This window comes from Sminthopsis crassicaudata, chromosome 1, assembly GCF_048593235.1.
Source record: "Sminthopsis crassicaudata isolate SCR6 chromosome 1, ASM4859323v1, whole genome shotgun sequence".
In the NCBI taxonomy this organism is placed as follows: Eukaryota; Metazoa; Chordata; class Mammalia; order Dasyuromorphia; family Dasyuridae; genus Sminthopsis; species Sminthopsis crassicaudata.
Genome location: NC_133617.1, coordinates 439,897,219 through 439,917,463, shown reverse-complemented (window position 1 = coordinate 439,917,463; position 20,245 = coordinate 439,897,219).

Here is a 20,245-nt window from a genome sequence, read left to right as displayed (position 1 = left end):
GTTTTTCCTTCCCTATACCTACTCTTTTATAAATATTACTTGTGATAAGTACTCATAAAAGGACCAGTTTGAAAATAATTGCAGTTTACATATCATCAAGTTAATGAGGACAAGAAGATGGAGAAATTGTATAAAGAACTTAGTAACTCTCTCTACATCAAATCATTTGATAAATTAATATTAAAGGTTGGAAAAGGTGAAGATGATAAAAATTAAATTGGAAAGTGCTCAGGAAAAAAATGAGAGAGGCCAAAGACTGAAAATATTATATATTTATATCTTTGGATCCCTAGGACTTAATGTAGTTCTTGGCACATAACGTTTAATAAATGCTCAATTGACTTGACTGTTTGGGGTGCTAAAACTGAAGCCAATATCTTTTTTCTGAGGAAATTTAAATCACACATGTAATGGACAGATGTACAGAATTTCCTTGGAACCTTTCCTTGGTGCCTTGAAAGCATTTTAAGAATGTGCCAACCCATAATAATAATAATAGCATTTAGGGCCCTAGGAAAGAGGGGGAGGCAGAGCAGGCCAAAAAAAATAAATTAAGAAAGATAATGTCAGTAGTCTTTAATGCACAGGGTTGTTGTAAAGTTCACATGAGACTGCATTCACTTTGTAAACTTTAAAGTTCATTATAAATTAATTTGGTGAAAGAATTCTTCTCCCTTCTATGGCTTCCCCTCATCCATCTCCCCACCATTATCTCTTATACAGATGTCTAATCTGAGGAGAAACTGGGTAAAAATAACAACAACAAACAAAGCAAAACCCAGAAATTTTCTATATTTTTTAAAAAAAAAGTAAGCATGAAAAGAGTGACTTGTTTAACCTTCACTTTCCCCACCATTCATTCACAAGAATTATATGCCTTGGGACATTTAGTGTCCCTCTTAACTTGCTTATTTTTCCTGCATAGTTTTTCCTGAGTGGGCTGAGATCACATTACTCTGGTCAGATTGAAGCATGACACAAAGGAATATTTATGTGCTTTTCAGATTACATTCCAGGGATTCTGTAAGATAATTTTTTCCTTTGCCTTCCCCTGATCCTTTCTATCAAGGACAATGGGGTAAGGATTGAGGAATCTATTTTAGTAATATCTAGCTTAGTCAAGTGTCATGGCCCCCAATGAGGGTAAATTAGCTTGGTTAGAGAAAAAAGAGGAGAAAGGAAGAGAGGGATGGAGGGAGGGGAAAACAAGGGAAAAGGGAGGATGAAGAAAGAAAGAAAGAGAAAGTGAAGGAATGGGGAGAGACAAAGGGAGAGGGAGGAATGAGAGAAGAAAGAGGACAGAGGGAAAGAGAAAGAGGGGGAGACAGGAAGAAAAGGAAGAAAAAAAATTAAAAATAAAAATAAAAAGGAGGTCCTTTACTTTAAGAGATTGGGGGAAAAGGGGATAGAGAGATAAATTAAAAGGAGAATGAAAAAAAGCAACAAAAAAGACCAGAAAACAAAATAGAAAGAGGGGAAAGAGGACAAATACATATCGGCATTTACATCATTAACTTTATTTTTAATGAAAGTTGTCCATTCAGAAGAGGCAAGATGAACACCTAAGAACAATGAGCTATTTTTTAAAAATTTAAACTAATCAATCATTTAAAGTATTAGACTAATCTCACTTGACTAATTATCCAGATCTAAAAAAAAGGAAAACATATTAAAGTATTGATTAGCAGATTCCTTTATGCCATTGGCACTGTGATTTTGCAGATGAGAAAAAGAATCATTCTCTAATATTTTAAAAGAAAGGGCAAACTGGAAGCCTTTTATTTACTGATTCTCTTCCTTTTAATGAACCAATGAAATATGAATATTAAATATGAATATTAATGAAATTTAATGAACCAATGAAATATGAATGTTTTCTTTATTCAAAAATGAAATTACCAATTTTATGAAATACTATTCCAAAATCTCCTAGGTATTTAAAATATATTCCTATATCATAAAAATAAAATTGGTTTTTATGCACATACACAAAGATTCATAATAAAAGTTCTTTTGTGCATCCACAATATCAATTTGGAAAAGCAGTGTAATTCAGATCATTGCACTGTGAAGGACCCTAAGAAGAGATTAAGTTGAAGAAATTATGAATAATTTAGCTTAGAGAAAAGTTAGGGGGACATAACTGTTCAAATATTCGAAGGGTTTTGATGTGTAAGAAGCCTGAATTGCTTGGCTTCAGACTACAGAATTGGGAGCAATGAGTAGAAGTCTGTGAGAGGCATTTTACTTCTGACATAAGAAAAAACTTCTGGCCAATCACAACTGGCCAAAATTGTTGTAGGAAATCTTAGTAGGTAGAGGGTTCTTTCTCCCTGGAGGTCTTCCAGAAAGAAGGAAAATATCATGGAAAAAATTCTTATTACAGATACCCAGGATTTGAAGTTTTAATTGTATGAAATATAGCTGGTTCTAGCCCCAAGGTTTTATGTAGTGCTAATTCAAATAATGTGACCTGTTCAGGAGAGCCACCATTTGTACTAATTGGGACTTAATAATTAGGGGACTGACTACATGAGCTCTGCAGTTCTTTTCAACTCTGTTTGTTCTCTGGCTGGGAGACAAATTGCAGTGGCAGGTTTACTACTGACTTACTAACTGTGTGACTTTGGGGAAATCATTTAACTTCACTGTATTTTAATTTCCTTATTTGTGAAATGAGTAGCCCTTCCACTTCTAACTTTCCACGACTTTCTATATTCAATTCTAATGCTAATTAGTCTTTGGTGGTTAAATGCAATTAATTTTTTGTGTGCTTTACAATACATTCAGATTTTGATATTCTTCATGGTGACAGAGCCAGTCATGTCATTGCTTAAGAAACAAATGTATTATTATCAATTTTTTTCTGAAGAAATTGAATAATGATTATACTTTTGTGAGGCTTGAAAGGTAGGCAGAAGGTAACTTCTATATTCAAAACTGAAATAATACATATAAAAGACTCAAAATGATTTTTCAAAAGTTCATTAGAGTTAGATAATTTAACAAGGACAACTAACATTTAGTATTCAGAAATTTTTGTGATGTGTATGTCATTAAATGAATGAGATTTCATTAAATTTATATGGAGTGAGGAGAGAAAAAGGAAAATGCTAATTTGAAGAATAGTACAAAATCTTTAAAAAATGACATTGAATCCTTTTTGCTGCATAGAAAGCAAAGAAATATGTAAAGCTCTTAATGATTAACAGAGCTGAAACCTGGTCTGTGATCTCAAGTTTTCTTCCAGATATCTGAAATATAGTGCTTATAGGCTTTTTGCAGTATAGAAATCACAGGACTTAATACTAAGTTAGCAAAAATAATTAGTTAACTAGCAGATGGTTTGCTTTTTCTCCTGGCCCTCCTCTCCCCAGTGCCATGTGAATTATTCCCTGGTCTCATTTCTACACATCCTCCATCTGAATTGAAGCCATATTTTGTTGTTTTTTTTTTTTTGTTGTTGTTGTTGTAGGCACAAAAATTAATTATTAATGTGCCTAGAGTTTTTGTTGTTGTTGTTGTTGTTGTTTTTTGTTTTTTACTTTCCTACACTCAGTGGTTTTAAGGATTCTCCATTTTATTTTGATTCAAACCAAAAGTGTATCCAGCAAGTTTGAGATATGGGATGTCATTGGTAGCAAAGCCTTCTTAACAACCTGGTATGCTTAGCTATTTCTCCAGGTTAAATGTCATTCTTCATTTACAGATGAGGAAACTGAGATTCACAGATCATACAGGTAATAAATATCAAAGCAGATATTTAAAAGCAGGTTCACCAATTTCAAATCTAAATATTTTTCCTATACAATTGAAATAGCTTTCAGGGACCTAGGACGAGTTCCTAGACCTTGATGAATCCCAAGAATGGGAACAATTTTAAACTATCTATGAATATTCACTTAGCTATTGGTTCCTTAAATGTGAGATACCTGAGAACTTCCAGCCAAGATGGTGGAGAGGATGCACACATCTACTTAAGATCCGTGTTTTCTCTCAGAATAATTTAGCTCATGACAAGCCTCGGAATTAGTGCTTGACTGAAAAAAAAAAAAAAAAAACCCACAAATAATTATTAAGGGAAGATATCCTAAAAATTTGCCAGAAAAGGTCTGTTTTTGCTCACAGGTGGGGATGGTTTTAGATCAGTCACAAATTGAAGATAAGCAGGTAAAGCACCACAGAGTAAGGCAGGCAACTTACAGCAGAGCAGACTGAAGAGGGGTAGGATGTAATCTCAGCCATTTCTGTGGAGAGAGCTTTAACACAGTGTTGGCTACTTTGCCCTGGCAGCAAGCCAGTAGACAAGCAAAGAAGCTAAAAACACAGGGGGTGAAGACTAGCATCTCTCAGGACCTGGCCACACCAATTCTGAGTGACTCAACCCTCTGTCAAAGTTTCAGAGTGCAGACACAGTGTAGCCATTGCTGTCCTGCAAGTGCGTCACTGCTGCCCCCTACAGTCTATAGAGGAAGCTTGATAAACTACCCAGCGCCCCCCCCAAAAAAAAAAGCAGACCATTTGTTTTTCTTGTTAGTTTGTTTTCTTTGAGTCTTCTTTGACAAAATGAGGAAAAAATTAAAACAGGCTCTTAACTATTGGTAGCTTCTATATGGATAGAGAGCAAACTTTAAACCCTGAGGAGACTAAAAACAGACTGTCTCCAGAAGAATCCCCAAAGGGGGATATCATCTGGTCCTCAGCACACAAGACTCTCATAGAAGAAATTAATAAGGCTCTCACAAGAGAGCTAGAAGAAAAATGGGAAAAGGAAAGGGAAGCTTGGCAAGAGAGTCTGGATAAGTCATCCCACTCATTTAAAGATAGAGTGGATAAAGAAATAAAATCCTTGAAAAATAAGTTAATTGGAAAAAGAAAATAGCTCTCTAAAAATAAAATTGGTGAAATGAAAAAGAAAATTCCATAGAATAAAACAACTCACTTAAAAACTCAATTAAACAATTAGAAAAAAGATATTTAAAAAGTGGAAGAAATACTTCATTGAAAAATCAGAATCAAACAAATGGAATTGAATGACCTGAGGAGACACCAAGAATCAGTCAAGCAAAACCAAAAAAATGAAATAATGGAAAAAAATGTCAAATACCTTCTTGGAAAGACAACACACCTGGAAAATAGATCCAGGAAAGACAATCTGAGAATTATTGGACTCCCTGAAAAATATGATGAAAAAAAAAGACCTTGGACACTATTTTCCAGGAAATTATCAAAGCAAACTGTCCAGACGTTATAGAAACAGAGGGTAAAATAAAAATTGAAAGAATTCATTGTTCAACTACTGAAAGGGACCCTAAAATCAAAACACCAAGAAATATAGTGGTCAAGTTTCAGAAACATCAAAATAAAGAAAAAATATTGCAAGCTACTAGAAAAAAACAATTCAAGTATGGAGGAGCCACAATAAAGATTATCCAGGATCTAGCAGCATCCACATTAAAAGGATCAAAGGAACTGGAATAAGATTTTCTGAAAGGCTAAGGAATTTTGTATAAAGCCAAAAATAACTTACCCAGCAAAAATGAGCATCTTTTTCCAGGGAAGAAGATGGACATTCAATGAAATAAGTGAAGTTCATCTATTTTTGATGAAAAAACTGGAACTAAACATAAAGTTTGATCTAAAAATATAGAACTCAAAAGAAACCTAAAAAGGTAAAAAGAAATCCTGGGAACTATATTTCTGCTATAAAGATATATAAAAAACACATGTATACATTGTTCTAGAAACTAAAGGTGGAAAGGAAATTCCACCCAGAAAAGGGTAAAGTGGGGGTACTACATCTCATGAAGAGGCAAAGGAAATCTATTATATCTGAGAGAAAGAATGGAGGGGGATGATCATAGTTTGTATCATACTGCTATCAGAATTGTCTTAAAGAGAAAAATATTAGAAATATTTGATTTATGGTAAAATTTCTCCCATCTCATTGAAAAGTAGGAGGGGAAAAAGTGAAAAGGGAAGGAGTAAGCTAAGTGTAAGAGAATACAGAAATTGTGAGGAAAAGGTATAAGATAGGGGGAGGAACTTTAAGGTAGGGGGGATGGATACAAAAAAGGGAGGGAATTTGGAGATGAGACGTGTTTCTCTCTGACATTTTTAGATCTCCAAAAAAGGTCTGTTCTCTCAGAAATAGAACTCTGATCTTCAAGGATTTGGCTGGAAGCATTTCTGAGAAATGCCACTTTTTACAAGTTATCAGGATCTCATATTATGAAGAAAGGCACATGATTTTGCTCATAGCTTGAATTTTTGATTTAACAATTTCCTGAGCCACTTCTGCCAAATAGGCTATCAAATACTCACTCAGAATATTTTGTTTAGTTCTTCATTTAATAAAGTGTCATTTATAAAATAAGGCAGCAGGTGATTACTTGGATCTAGAATAAGCCTTGGTGAAATGATTATATAGCAAGTAGGGTACTCTGTACACTAGACTCAATTAAGAATAATTTGTTCATTAGATAGATTTCTAGTGATTGTTTTTTTCCCCAAAGGCCCTTAGTTTGAGGGGAGAAAGTTTCCATTTCTCTCTTCTTAATTTAATTTACTTTATTTTGCACAATTCATGTTGTTTTCATGCTATAAGGGTAAGAATAATGGCTGATGCAACCTTCTATATACTGCCTTGTTGTATGAAATCTTCCAAGTATATTTAATGATAAAATTTGAAGCTTGAATTTTTTTTTTGAACACCAGATAGATGGATAATCTAGAAAAAAGTCCTAAATAGGACACAGGATGATTAGAATGGTGAAGAGAATTCTCAGAATTGACATGATAGACATGTCAATGAAAAAAGAAACAGGTTTGATCATGGAGAATAATATGGGAAGGGTAGTAATATATAATGAAAATTATAAGCGAGGTTGGGACTAAATGTGTAAGATTTTTAAAAGCTAAACAGGGTAGTATTTTATTCCTTTTAATTTAAACTAGTTATAGTAAATATTATTATAACATACTACTATAGTCTCTTTGCTAATATTTTGTTCAATATTTTTGAATCAACATTCATTGAAAATATAAGCCTATAAGTTTCTGACTTATCTTTTTCTGGTTTGAGAAACAGGATCATATCTGTTTCATAGAAGGACATCAATAGGTTATTCATTTTCTCTACTTTGGGAAGGAAACATAATTTTTCAATTTCTCTCACTATTTTAATTCTGTTAATCTAGACATGTTATATTTTTGTTCTGTTTATATTCTTTTAGTCTGTTAATTTTTGATGTTTTATATTTTTGTAAGAATTCATTCATTTCTAGGCATGGACCCACACTTAACACCATATACCAAGATAAGATCAAAATGGGTCCATGATTTAGGCATAAAGAATGATATCATAAATAAATTAGAGGAACATAGGAGGAGGAAGGAATTTGTGACCAAAGAAGAACTAGAAATCATTATTGATCACAAAATAGAAAATTTTGATTATATCAAATTAAAAAGCCTTTGTACAAACAAAACTAAGGCAAACAAGATTAGAAGGGAAGCAACAAACTGTGAAAACATTTTTACAGTTAAAGGTTCTGATAAAGGCCTCATTTCCAAAATATATAGAGAACTGACCCTAATTTATAAGAAATCAAGCTATTCTCCAATTGATAAATGGTCAAAGGATATGAACAGACAATTTTCAGATGATGAAATTGAAACTATTTCCACTCATATGAAAGAGTGTTCCAAATCACTATTGATTAGAGAAATGAAAATTAAGACAATTCTGAGATACCACTACACACCTGTCAGATTGGCTAAGATGGCAGGAAAAAATAATGATGAATGTTGGAGGAGATGTGGGAAAACTGGGATACTGATGCATTGTTGGTGGAGTTGTGAATGAATCCAACCATTCTGGAGAGCAATCTGGAATTATGCCCAAAAAGTTATCAAACTGTGCATACCCTTTGACCCAGCAGTGCTACTACTGGGCTTATATCCCAAAGAAATACTAAATAAGGGAAAGGGACATGTATATGCCAAAAGCATATGTCTTGCTTGACATGCTTGAAAAGCAAAATATATGGCAGCCCTTTTTGTAGTTGTTAGAAACTGGAAAGTGAATGGATGTCCATCAATTGGAGAATGGTTGGGTAAATTGTGGTATATGAATGTTATGTAATATTGTTGTTCTGTAAGAAACGACCAGCAAGATGAATACAGAGAGGCTTGGAGAGACTTACATGAACTGATTGAGTGAAATGAACCAGGAGATCATTATACACTTCAACAACAATACTATATGAGGATGTATTCTGATAGAAGTGAATATCTTTGACATACAGAAGATCTAATTCAGTTCCAATTGATCAATAATGGACAGAAGCAGCTACACGCAGAGAAGGAATACTGGGAAATGAGTGTAAACTGTTTGCATTTTTGTTTTTTGTTTTTTGTTTTTTATTTTTACCTTATCCAATTCTTCCTGTGCAACAAGAAATTCGGTTCTGCACACATATATTGTATCTAGGATATACTATAACATATTTAACATGTATAAGACTGCCTGCCATCTAGGGGAAGAGGTGGAGGGAAGGACGGGAAAAATCAGAACAGAAGTGAGTTCAAGGGATAATGTTGTAAAAACTTACCCATGCATATGTACTGTCAAAAAAAGTTATAATTATAAAATAAAAAAGACAAAAAATTTAATTTAATTTAATTTTTAAAAAAGACTTCATTCATTTCATTTAATTATTCAGGTGTTTACTTATTTATTTATTTTTACAGATAATTGGGCAAAAATATTTTTTGTATTGTCCTTTAGTTTTTCATAAGCTGTTGGGATATGTTTTTCCCCTTCTAATTTTGGAAATTTGGCTTTCCTCTTTTTAAAAGAAACAGAATTAGATATTAGTTTCTATATCATATTAATCAAAAATAACTATTTTAAAAAAAACAGCTTATAGTGTTAATGAACAAGTCAGTGTTCACTGTTGTTTTCAATTTTGTTGAGCTCTTCTTTGATTTTTATAATTTCTATTTTTGTGTTTATTAATGTTTTTTATTAAGTTGTTCCTTTTTTAGTGGCATATCGAATTCATCAATCTCTTTCTTTTGTTGTTGAAAGTGTTTAGAGATGTACATTTCTTCCTAAAGAATACTTTGATTATATGCAAAGTTTTATCATATTGCCTCATTGCTATCACTTTCTTGGATAAAAATTATTTATTATTTTCATAAATAAATAAATAGTCCTTTTACTCACTACTACTTTAGAATAATATCATTTCCTCCCCATTTAGGTTTGAATCTTTTTTTTTCAAATTCCCTCAAATGATAATAATTTTTATTAAGTTGGTTAAATAAAGATTTTTTAACTATTTTTTTCTGCATTTTATTGGTTTTTGTGCCCTTGCACAAGGTCATAGTTTGTGAAGATAAAAAATATTCTTTTATATTTCTATTGAGTATTTTCCATAGGTTTATTATAGTTAAATTCTTTAAAATTGCATGCAGGTTCTTAACTTCTTTCTTATTTATCGTTTTTTTGTTGTTGTTGTTAGTCACATTTAGGTCTGAAAAGGGAAAATTAAAGTTCACCACAATCATTTTTTGTTGTTGTTGACTGCCTCTCACTATAGTTTGATTAATTTCCTTTTAAGTACTTAAATATTATGCTATTCAGTTTATATATACATATATATACATATATGTATATGCATTTGTATATAATATTTTTCAATTATTTATTGTACCATCAGCCATAATGTAGTTTCCATGCCTCCCTCTTTTCCATTTTTACTGGATGATATCATGGTGGCCAACTCTACTTTCTGTATTCACTTGAAGCACAATAGATATTATTGGATTCTTTTTTCTAATACATTCTGTTAACTTCCTCCATTTTGTGGGTAAGTTAATCCCATTCACATTCATAATTAAGACTGTAAATTTTTTATTGCTAAATCACATTCCACTAAAGTCTTTCTTTTTCTTCCATTCTTTAAAAGGAAGAATATGAAAAAGTAGCATCAACACAAGCATATATAATTTGAATAATCTGATTTCCCTGCCTTTGTTTCCATCACTGTGCTCATATCTAAATTACTAATACTTATTTCTTCTACAACTTCTTTTTAATACCATTTTATGACTAACACTTTAAAATTAAAGGTTTTTTTTGCTTATGATTATTATCTCTTTATTACTACTTCCCACTTAAATCCCACCATTCTTTCTTCATGTCCTAACCTGTTTCCCTATTAAATTTAATATATTTATTCCATACCAAACTCTAAGTAGATGTCCAACATTCCTTTCCCTAATTCAGATAAAAATGAGGTTCATGAAATTCTTTCTCTCCTCATCTCTGATTCCATATTGACATATATTTCTGACTCCCAGTTCAAATGCATTATTAACTAAATCAAACTTGACTGGATTATCAAGCTAAAACAAAATAAAATACATCTCTTTAACACTGTAACCTTTCAGTAACTTCATGTGATATCAATCATGGGATATTAAAATTCCCAAAAATTTAAAATTTTGTTCCTGTAGGAAAATGGAAGAAGATATAACAGGTGTTAATAAACTGATAGATGTTAGTCTAGCATCAGCTAGCTATATGATCCTGGATAATTCACTTTTTCTCACTTCAGCTTCCTAGCTGTAAAACAAGTACAATAACAGCCCCAAAATAGAATGAGATAACACTTGTAAAGGGCTTGGAGAATGTTAGTCATTATTGTAGAATGAAGTTCTTGAAGATTATACCAATGGCGTACAAGGAGCAGGTCCTACTATAGCCATATCTTATTTTGTATATCACATCGAATCTCATATTTTATATATATATATATATATATATATATATATATATATATATATATATATATATATATGTATGTATATATATGTATACATATGTATATACACACATGTACATAAACATGCATATTTATATGCACACACAGATATCTATTTGTACATCCACATCCACATCCATATATATACATACATACATATAATATCATCTCATATTTCTTTATAGGAAGGCTCTCAATATGACGCATGGAATTGATTATTGCCAAATGTCTAGCCTAAACTTGGTGACATTTATAACTTGAAAAGAGGCTATTAAATGATTATCAAATGATGTGTGTGTGTATGTAGCAGTTCATCTGTGTGTGTGTGTGTGTGTGTGTGTGTGTGTGTGTGTGTGTATGTGTGTAGCTGCAACAACTCCTGCTAAGGCAGTGTGGTACAATTGAAAGAGTGTTCACTTGAGAGTCAAAAGGTATGGGTTCAAATACTAATTCCATTGCTTATTGCCTAAGTCAGTTTAATCTCTGTGGGCCTCAATTTCTTTATTGGTAAAATGAACAGTTGGACTATATGACATCCAAGGTCCCTTCCAGCTCTAAGTCCCTACTATTCTATACACCATTTATAAATGTATAGTGTCTGTAATCTCTCTCCCATAGAAATCACATATATTGAAAATATCATCCATGTTGTTGATCAAATTGTCTAGCATGTGTTTTGCTCCATTAGAATCAGTCTCCCAGTGATTTAACAAAGCAACATCTGGAATACAGTATAAGGAACTTGAATTTGATCTGTTATAAAACTCCATTTCCTGGAGTATTAGAACATAATCACGATTCTGAAACATTGAAATACCTAAAAAGGTTGTGACTTCGGCTTTTCTGTTTGGGTAAAATAACTATGGTGAAGTACATTGCAAGTCTTTCTGTGACCCGTGGAATAAAAACACTAAGTAAAAGCCAAAAGGAAGTTCAGCCTGGGGAAATTCTCAAGGGAACAGTTCCTTGCTCACCCACACTTCCTGTTGTCTTTTAGCAGCCAGTGGATGGGGTTGGTGGGAGGGCTTGGCAATTACTGTTAAAATGGCAAGACCCAAGTGGTTTACTTAAAATTGAGGGATTTTTAGAAATTTTAGCTTTAGGGTGTATATCTGTGTTACTAATAAGAGAGACAAAGAGAGAGACAGAGACAGAGACAGAGAGAAACAGACAGAGACACACACACAGAGGAGAGAGAGAAAAAATTAATTCAAGATATTGAAAACTAGATGATTTTTTCCCTCATTAACATCAAAACAAAGTTTTACTAGGTTTTTTTTTTTTTAAATCATAATAATCTCTAGTATATCCTCCCCTGCTCCACCCCCCACAATGATCCTTCTCATAACAAAGAAAAACAGTTAAACAAAACTAGTGGGCACAGTGTCGTACATTCAACATTCTGTCTCCCACACATAGAATCCCCTTTTTCATGAAAGCAAAGAGGTGAATTTCTCCATCTCTTTCATGAGGCCAAGATCCAATATAATTATCTAGTGTTTGATCTTGCGTTATTGTTCTTTTCATTTATCCATTATAATCACTGTGTAGATTATTATCTGAGGTCTGTCCAAGCCACTCTCCCCTTGTTTATAGCCATTTTCCCACATTTTTCTGAACTTCTCAGATGTGCTGTTTCTCAGGGCATAATAATATTCTATATGTTCCTAATCCACAGTTTGTTCAGCCATCCCTCCATTATAAGATGCTAGGTTTTTGTGCCAGAACATATATTAGAGATTATTTAATCTAAAATCCTCATTTTATAGATAAAGGAAACTGAGGATCAGAAAGAGTAATTAACTTGAAGTCACTCAGAGAGTCAGTGTCAGAGTTAGGATTTGAACCCATGTCCTCTGATTCCAAATTTATTTCTCTGCATCATTTTGTCTATCTTTTGATGGTCCACTCACTTTGTTAATGGTTTGAGATTTTTTGCCACATAAAAATGCACCTACTTTGATTTTAGATTACATTATCTGAACTCATCATCTACTCCCTCTTTATAAAGAATAAAGTTATGATATTTAACATGTATTGGTCGACCTGCCATCTGGGGGCGGGGAAGGAGAGGAAAAATCAGAAAAAAAAAGGTTTGGCAATTGTCAACTTTGTAAAATTACCCATGCAAATATCTGGTAAATAAAAACTATTTTAAAAAAAGAAATAAAAAAAAATAAAAAAAGAATAAACTTATGAGTTGATTCAATAATCTTTTTAAAAAAGATATTTCATTCTCTATCTCTTGATAATCTTATAATATATTTTAAAGATAAATTAATCAGCATTTATTCTTTGAAAAGTATAAATTTTAGAATTATCAAGAATTCCAAGAAGCACAATAAGTAAATTAGCATGTACATGTCCCTTTGGGGTTTCCCTGTTTGTATAGAAACTAAGATATTCATGTTTGGGAAAGTTTTCTCTTCATTAGGCCAGACTTCCATTGTTTAATCTGAAGAAAAGAGGGTTATATCCATGTCAAATAATGACACAATTTATTTATTCAATAAGTGTATACTGACCCCCACCCCAATACTATGTTATGAAGGACATCAAATGTCTAAATAAACATATGGCAGTCTTAAGATAAATTAGAAAGTGCCTAATGTTAAAAAGATTGATAGACTAATTATAACCCACTCTTATAAGTGCAGTGGTGTATTAGCTATTATTATAATCAAAACTATTCAGAAGTAGAGTAAATTATCTTGAAAAGCCCTTGCTCCTTAGAATTTTTTAAAGCAGAGGTAATTCCTAGTTTCTCTAAATCGTTTGCCATATACTATTATTACTATCATTTTTCGAGGCAGTTGGGGTTAAGTGACTTACTTGCCTAGGGTCACACAGCTAGTAAATGTAAATTATCTGAGGCTGGCCTTGAACTCAGATCCTACTGATCCCAGGACCAGTGCTTAATCCACTGCACTATTTAGCTGTCCCTTCCACCCCCGCCATACATTATTTATACATTTTTTTTTCTCACTATAGCACCCAACTTAGCTAGTGTGGATTGTCAGACTATATTTATTGGATAATGAATGGTGACATTGTTTGTCATGGGTGAAAATGGCTTTTTTTTTTTTTTTTTTTTTTCAGATTGAAAAGTGGAAATCTGTCCTGATGGAGAAAAAAGCCTTACCAAACAAGAATATTTTATTTCCTAAATAAACATGGAACAACAAAGGAACATGTACTGATTAATTTACTTTCTGTGCCATTAGGGATTCTTAATAACTCTGAAATTTGTCCTTTTCAAATAATAAATTAGTTTTATACTTAATAATAATAATTTTTCTCTAGAGTGAATTGCAAGTTAACATAGGTACATTTGTCTTTAATCAGAGACTGGATGATGGATAATAATGGGGATTCTTTTCATATATGGAGTAGGCAGTCCTGGAGTCTAAATATGATCACCAGATACACACAACCCACAGTTAAATGTGAAGCCCGAGTTAGCACCCTGGATACCTTAGAATCAGCCGGAGTCAGGACAAGTAAAAGTCCTTGATCTTTATTGTTGGTCTTTTGGGGTTGCTGTCAGGGGAATAGACATAGGAAGCTCCGCACCTTCTTTCTCTCTCTCTCTCCACCGCCAAAGAATGATTCCCCCTTGTCCTATTCCACCCTCAGATGCCTCTTATCATTCACTGTATACACCCACAGATGGAGCCAGAACAGAATAGTTGGCAGGGCCATTCTCCAAGCATATGTTAATAGAGTATTGTCCAATTAGTAATTAGCCTCAAGTGCTTGGACCTCAGTGCAACTCAGTTTCAGCCCTTCACAGTTAAGCAAAGAAATTGTTTTTGTAGGAGCTGCAATTGATCATTCTATTATGAGTTGTTTCCCCTAAAGCAGGAAATCTGCCTGTCTAAAATTGGTGAATAAAACTGGAAACTAATAGGGTACCTACCTATTCAGGAATGGCTGAGCAAATTGTGGTATTTGAAAGTAAAGGAGTATTATTGATAAGGCAAAGCAGATAGAGTCTTAGATCTGGAATAAGGGTGACCAGAGCTCAAATTAATTATGTGACCTTGGATTAGTCATTTTACCTCTATCAGCCTCAGTTTCCTCATTTGTAAAATGGATGCAATAACATACTTATATTGCAGGATTATAGTAAGGACAAATGGACATAATATTTGTAAAGCACCTTAAGGTGCTACATAAATGAGATGATAATGATGATGATGATGATGATGATAATGATTATGCCAAAACATGATGAAATGAACAGTGTCAGGGAATCTGAAAAGGCCTCTATGAACTGATGGAGAGAGAAATGAATGAAGTCAGAAGAAAAATTTATAGGATGGTAACAGCTTAGTAATGAAAAAACATTTAAAGTTTTCACGCCTTTTATCAGTGAAACAAAATTTTATTCCAGAAAACTGAAGATGAAATTCACCACTCATCTCTTGATAGAAAGAAAACAGATTCAAAAGGCAGAATGAGACATATATTTTTGCACATAACATAGTAAGAAAATTTGCTTCCCTTCTATATGATGATCAATTCTGATGGACGTGGCCCTCTTCAAAAATGAGATGAATCAAATCAGTTCCAATAGAGCAGTAATGAACTGAACCAGCTACACCCAGCAAAAGAACTCTGGGAGATGACTATGAACCACTACATGGAATTCCCAATCCCTCTATTTTTGTTCATCTGCAGTTTAATTTTTAATTGTACACTGTTTCAAAGTTTGATTCTTTTTGTACAGCAAAACAACTGTATGGACATGTATACATATATTATATTTAACTTATACTTTAACATATTTAACATGCATTGGTCAACCTGCCATCTAGGGGAGGGGATGGGGGGAAGGAGGGGAAAAATTAGAACAGAAAGTTTTGCAGTTGTCAGTGCTGAAAAATTACCCATGCATATATCTTGTAAATAAAAAGTTATAATTAAAAAAAAGAAAAGAAAATTTGCTTCCCTTGATTCTGCATATTTGTTATGAAAGTTGTTTTTTTTTTTTTTTTTTTTAATTTTGTTTAATGGGAAAGAAGTGTGCTGGAGCCAGCTTGGATTGTTCAAAGAACCAATAGTTAACTTGGATTGCTCATACTAATTCAATGGTTCAATATTCAGTACAGGAATGTATATCTCCAGGGCCTGGTTTATTGTTTTGTTGTTTGTAAACTTAAAAAAATAGAGAAAATGGTATTAAAGAGAAGTAAGCTTAAAAGTATGTCATGTGGAAAATAAGGTATGAATAGAGAAGGCAAAGATTTATTTTCAGTTAATTTTTTGATTCTAGGACTTCTAGCAATATATCCCCATATTGCATATGGGAAGATAGATGTTAATAGGAGCTAAGAGACTCTCTATCTTGTCAAATACCTTCATTTTTCAGAGAAGTAAATTGAAGTCTAGGACAACTAGGTAGCACAGTGGATCTCTAGAGCATTGGTCTTGGAAGCAGAAAGAAATCTTCCTGAGTTTAAATCTGGCCACAGACATTTATCAACTGTGTGACCCTGGATAAATCACATAACCCTGTTTGCCTCAGTTTTCTCATCTATAAAATGAGCTGGAGAAGGAGATGGGAAACCACTCCAGTATCTTTGCCAAGGAAATTGCAAATGGGATTAGGGAGAATCAGACATTACTGAAAAACAGATTGAGGCCCTGTGAATTGGTCATAGAAAGAGAACTATAACTGACCTCAGAGGTAATCTAGTCCAACCCTCAAATTTTACAGATTAGGATACTGAGGTCTTCAGAAGTTAAATGACTTGACTGAATGACCCCAGTGTTCTTTCCCTCTTACCATACTGTCTTCCTAGGCTCAAAATTCTCCATATATTCCAATTTTAACTTTTAAAAGTAATTAATATGATAGAAATTTGGTAAGGCTAACTAGAGACATGTATTGTCAAAATGATGTTATGAGTTATTTGTGAGAAATTATATTTTTACAGTGGAAATATTTATATCCAAACATTTTGTAGACATTTGAAAGTGTCTTTTCAAGGAACAAATATTTGATAAGCATTGTATTTGTATCTTCCATGGTTTGCATACTTTCAGAATGGAAAAAAAAATTAGTTTTGAATGGGACTGATTGGATGAAGTATTGAGTCACATGATCCCTGTTCCCAGAACTAGAACCCTGGAGAGGTCATTTGATCTCTGAAAGAATGAACTTTGAATACTGAGATACAAGAAGTTGCAGGAAGTGACCATGACCTGTGGGAAGCAACCAACATTGGTGACCATTGGTCAAGGATGGTTATGTCCTTTTAGTCTATCCAATGAGAAGGCTCAAGCTTTTTGCTTTTAAACACTGGACAAGCTGGAAGCTGACCAGGTTCCAGAAGCACATGGGATGGCTTCCATGTGTGTCTGGGCCTCTCCTTGCAGGGATTAATTAAATGCTTTTTCTTTGTAATTGATAATGTAATGTAAATGATAAATGATTAGTTCATTGGGGAAGGGGGTCTTGCACCTGACCTGTTCCACACAGTTTTCAAAACATTTCTAGTCAGGTTTTTTTTTTTAGTTTACTTATTTTTCAATCCTATCTGACTCTTTATGACCTCATTTGTGTTGGGGGATTTTGTTTTGTTATTATTACTTTTTTTTTTTTTTTTTTTGGCAAAGATACTAGAGTACTTTGCTATTTCCTTCTCCACCTCATTTTGTAGATGAGGAAACTCAGATAACAAACAGCATTAAGTGACTTCCCCAAGGTCACATAATTAATAAATATCTGAGGTCACATTTGAACTCAGGTCTTCCTTATTCTGGGCCCTGTTCTCTATCCATTGTGTCTCCTAGCTACCTTCTTATTCTGCTTAATTTAGCTTGATTAGACCACATATTTTCTTCCTTTGCCACTCTTAGTATTCAAAAGCTGCCTGTCTACAATTTATCATTTTGAAAGTAGCCAACTAAATGATTTTTAACTATTTTATAATTTCAGAGAATTTGATTTTATTTTGCAAGGTTAGGAAAGTCTTCTGTAGGAAAATTTGAAATGTAGATTATAAATTCATTGATAGAAGGAATTGCTTTATTTTTGTTTTTATATTTCCATTATCAGCAGTGTCACTTTTTTTTTTAATTGTCAGGAATGAGAGAATGTCTTCCCTTAATGCAGATCAGAAACTCCTATAGTTTGTAGATGTACATCTATCTGCTATCCTTCAAATATCGTTAGTCTAAGAGCATGAGTTTAGATCCAGAAGAAAAATTACTTCTTTGAATCTTTGAATAAAAGAGTAGTCCTTATTTTATACTCATCAGCTTAGTCCCTTTCCACCAAATACAGGTTACACAAAACATTATTATTAATAATTAATTACAATAAACCTGTTATCCAAGTAAAATAGCAAACAGAAATCAGAACTCTCTGTATTAGAATATAAGAAAGAATACACAAGAATAAATGAGCTCTTCAACCATTAGAGATATAAGATTTCAGTTCAAATCACAAGTGAGATCTCATGTAGAACTCCTCCAGCAATCTCTACCGTGGCAAGCCTTTGTATCTCAATGGACATGATCAGGTTAGTTTATCATATGTTCTTTCCTCTGAGAACTCCTGGTAGCCACATAACTTTTTGATTTATTTCTGTCTTGCCTTTCTCCTTGGAAATCTTTCTCAAAGTCTCTATACACAACTAAAGTAAGCTCTTTACTTCATATAGCAGCTCACTTAGGATATTCACAATCATTTAGGAATGAGCCAAAGCCTTATCTTGGTGGGAATGTGTCATAGTCTGAAGAATGAATCTTTGAGAGGGTGGGAGACAAATTATTATTGTTGTCGATGATGTTTTAAATGAAATAAATAAATGATATTCTCTTGACTATAACATCAATTTCCAGGGCTTGTAAACAACAGGAAGAGTACTTTAAAACTCTCTCATCCACCCTCTTTTTGCAAATTAGGAAAATTATGACTAGATCAAGACTCAAGTTCACATTAACATGAATAAATAGAACAATATTTAAACTCAGATCCTCTTAATTTCAAATTAAATAAAGCATTCTAGTGGATCACCTTTTCTGATCTTTGTGGCCATTCAGCTTCCCATTCTATTTAAGTGTGCTCATGTTCCTAATATGGTTCCTCATTTGGTTAATCTTTTAGATATCCCCTTTTCTGTGACTTTATTTCTTTTTTAGTTTCTCAATGGTATTCTAATGACTGCCATTGAGCATTGATTGACCTTTCTCTTCCTCCATCCTCCCATTGACAGAAGACTTTTGGTGACTAAGGCTCAATATGGCCCATTATTTCAAACTGTTATGAGAAATTCCCTGCTCCCAGAGCCTCACTGTTGTATAAAAGTAGGTTCCATTTAACAGACTGTCCTGGTGTTTCTATGTAAATAAGCATGGATCTTAAAAGTAATTTCCATGGGGTAGCAGGAAGAAAGGGAAGAAAGAACCTGGACTGCAGGAGACTAGAGGTGGTGAATGTATTAACATTAAGGGAAATACAGAAGGAAAAAAAAAACCCAGCAGTTTTATTGATTTACAGTAGCTGTCTTGTGCTATGTTTAAATCTAGTGGAGTTTGGGTATAAACCATTCCAGGTACATGAAATTGTTCAGTCATTCAAGTAGATTGATATCAATAACTTGGGGACCAGATCTTGCCTTGTCCAACTGGTGATATCTTTTCCTCTTTGTCTACTTATGAGCTTGGTCAGTGAAGATATCCTGCTTGCCTGGGATGCATATTAATGAGCACATATGAGAAATACCCCAAAGATGTTAAATATTAAGAGGAGAAGCAAAATAGAAAAAAAAAGTCAACTCTTCCGGAAAGCAATTTGTTACCATGCCATGTCACCATGTAAACTGTGCATACTCTTTAATCTAGCAGTGTCTCTATTACACCTGTATTCTAAAGAGATCATAAAAAGGGGAAAGGACCCACATGTGCAAAAATGTTTGTGGCAGATCTTGTTGTAGTGGCAAGGACCTGGAAACTAAATGGATGCCCATCCAATGGAGAATGGCTGAATAAGTTATGATATATCAATGTAATAGAATATTATTGTTTTATGGGAAATGATCAGCAGGCTGATTTTAGAAAGGCCCAGAGAGACTTATATGAACTGATGCTGAAGTGAGCAAAATCAAGATAACATTGTACAAAACAATTATAAGACTATGTGATGATCAACTGTGATGAACTTGGTCCTTTTCTTTTTTTTTTTAATTTTTTTTTATTTTAATAGTTTTTATTTACCAGATATATGCATGGGTAATTTTACAACATTGACAATTGCCAAACCTTTTGTTCTAATTTTTCCCCTCCTTCCCCCCCCCAGATGGCAGCTTGACCAATACATGTTAAATATGTTAGAGTATAAATTAAATACAATATATGTATACATGACCAAACAGTTATTTTGCTATACAAAAAGAATC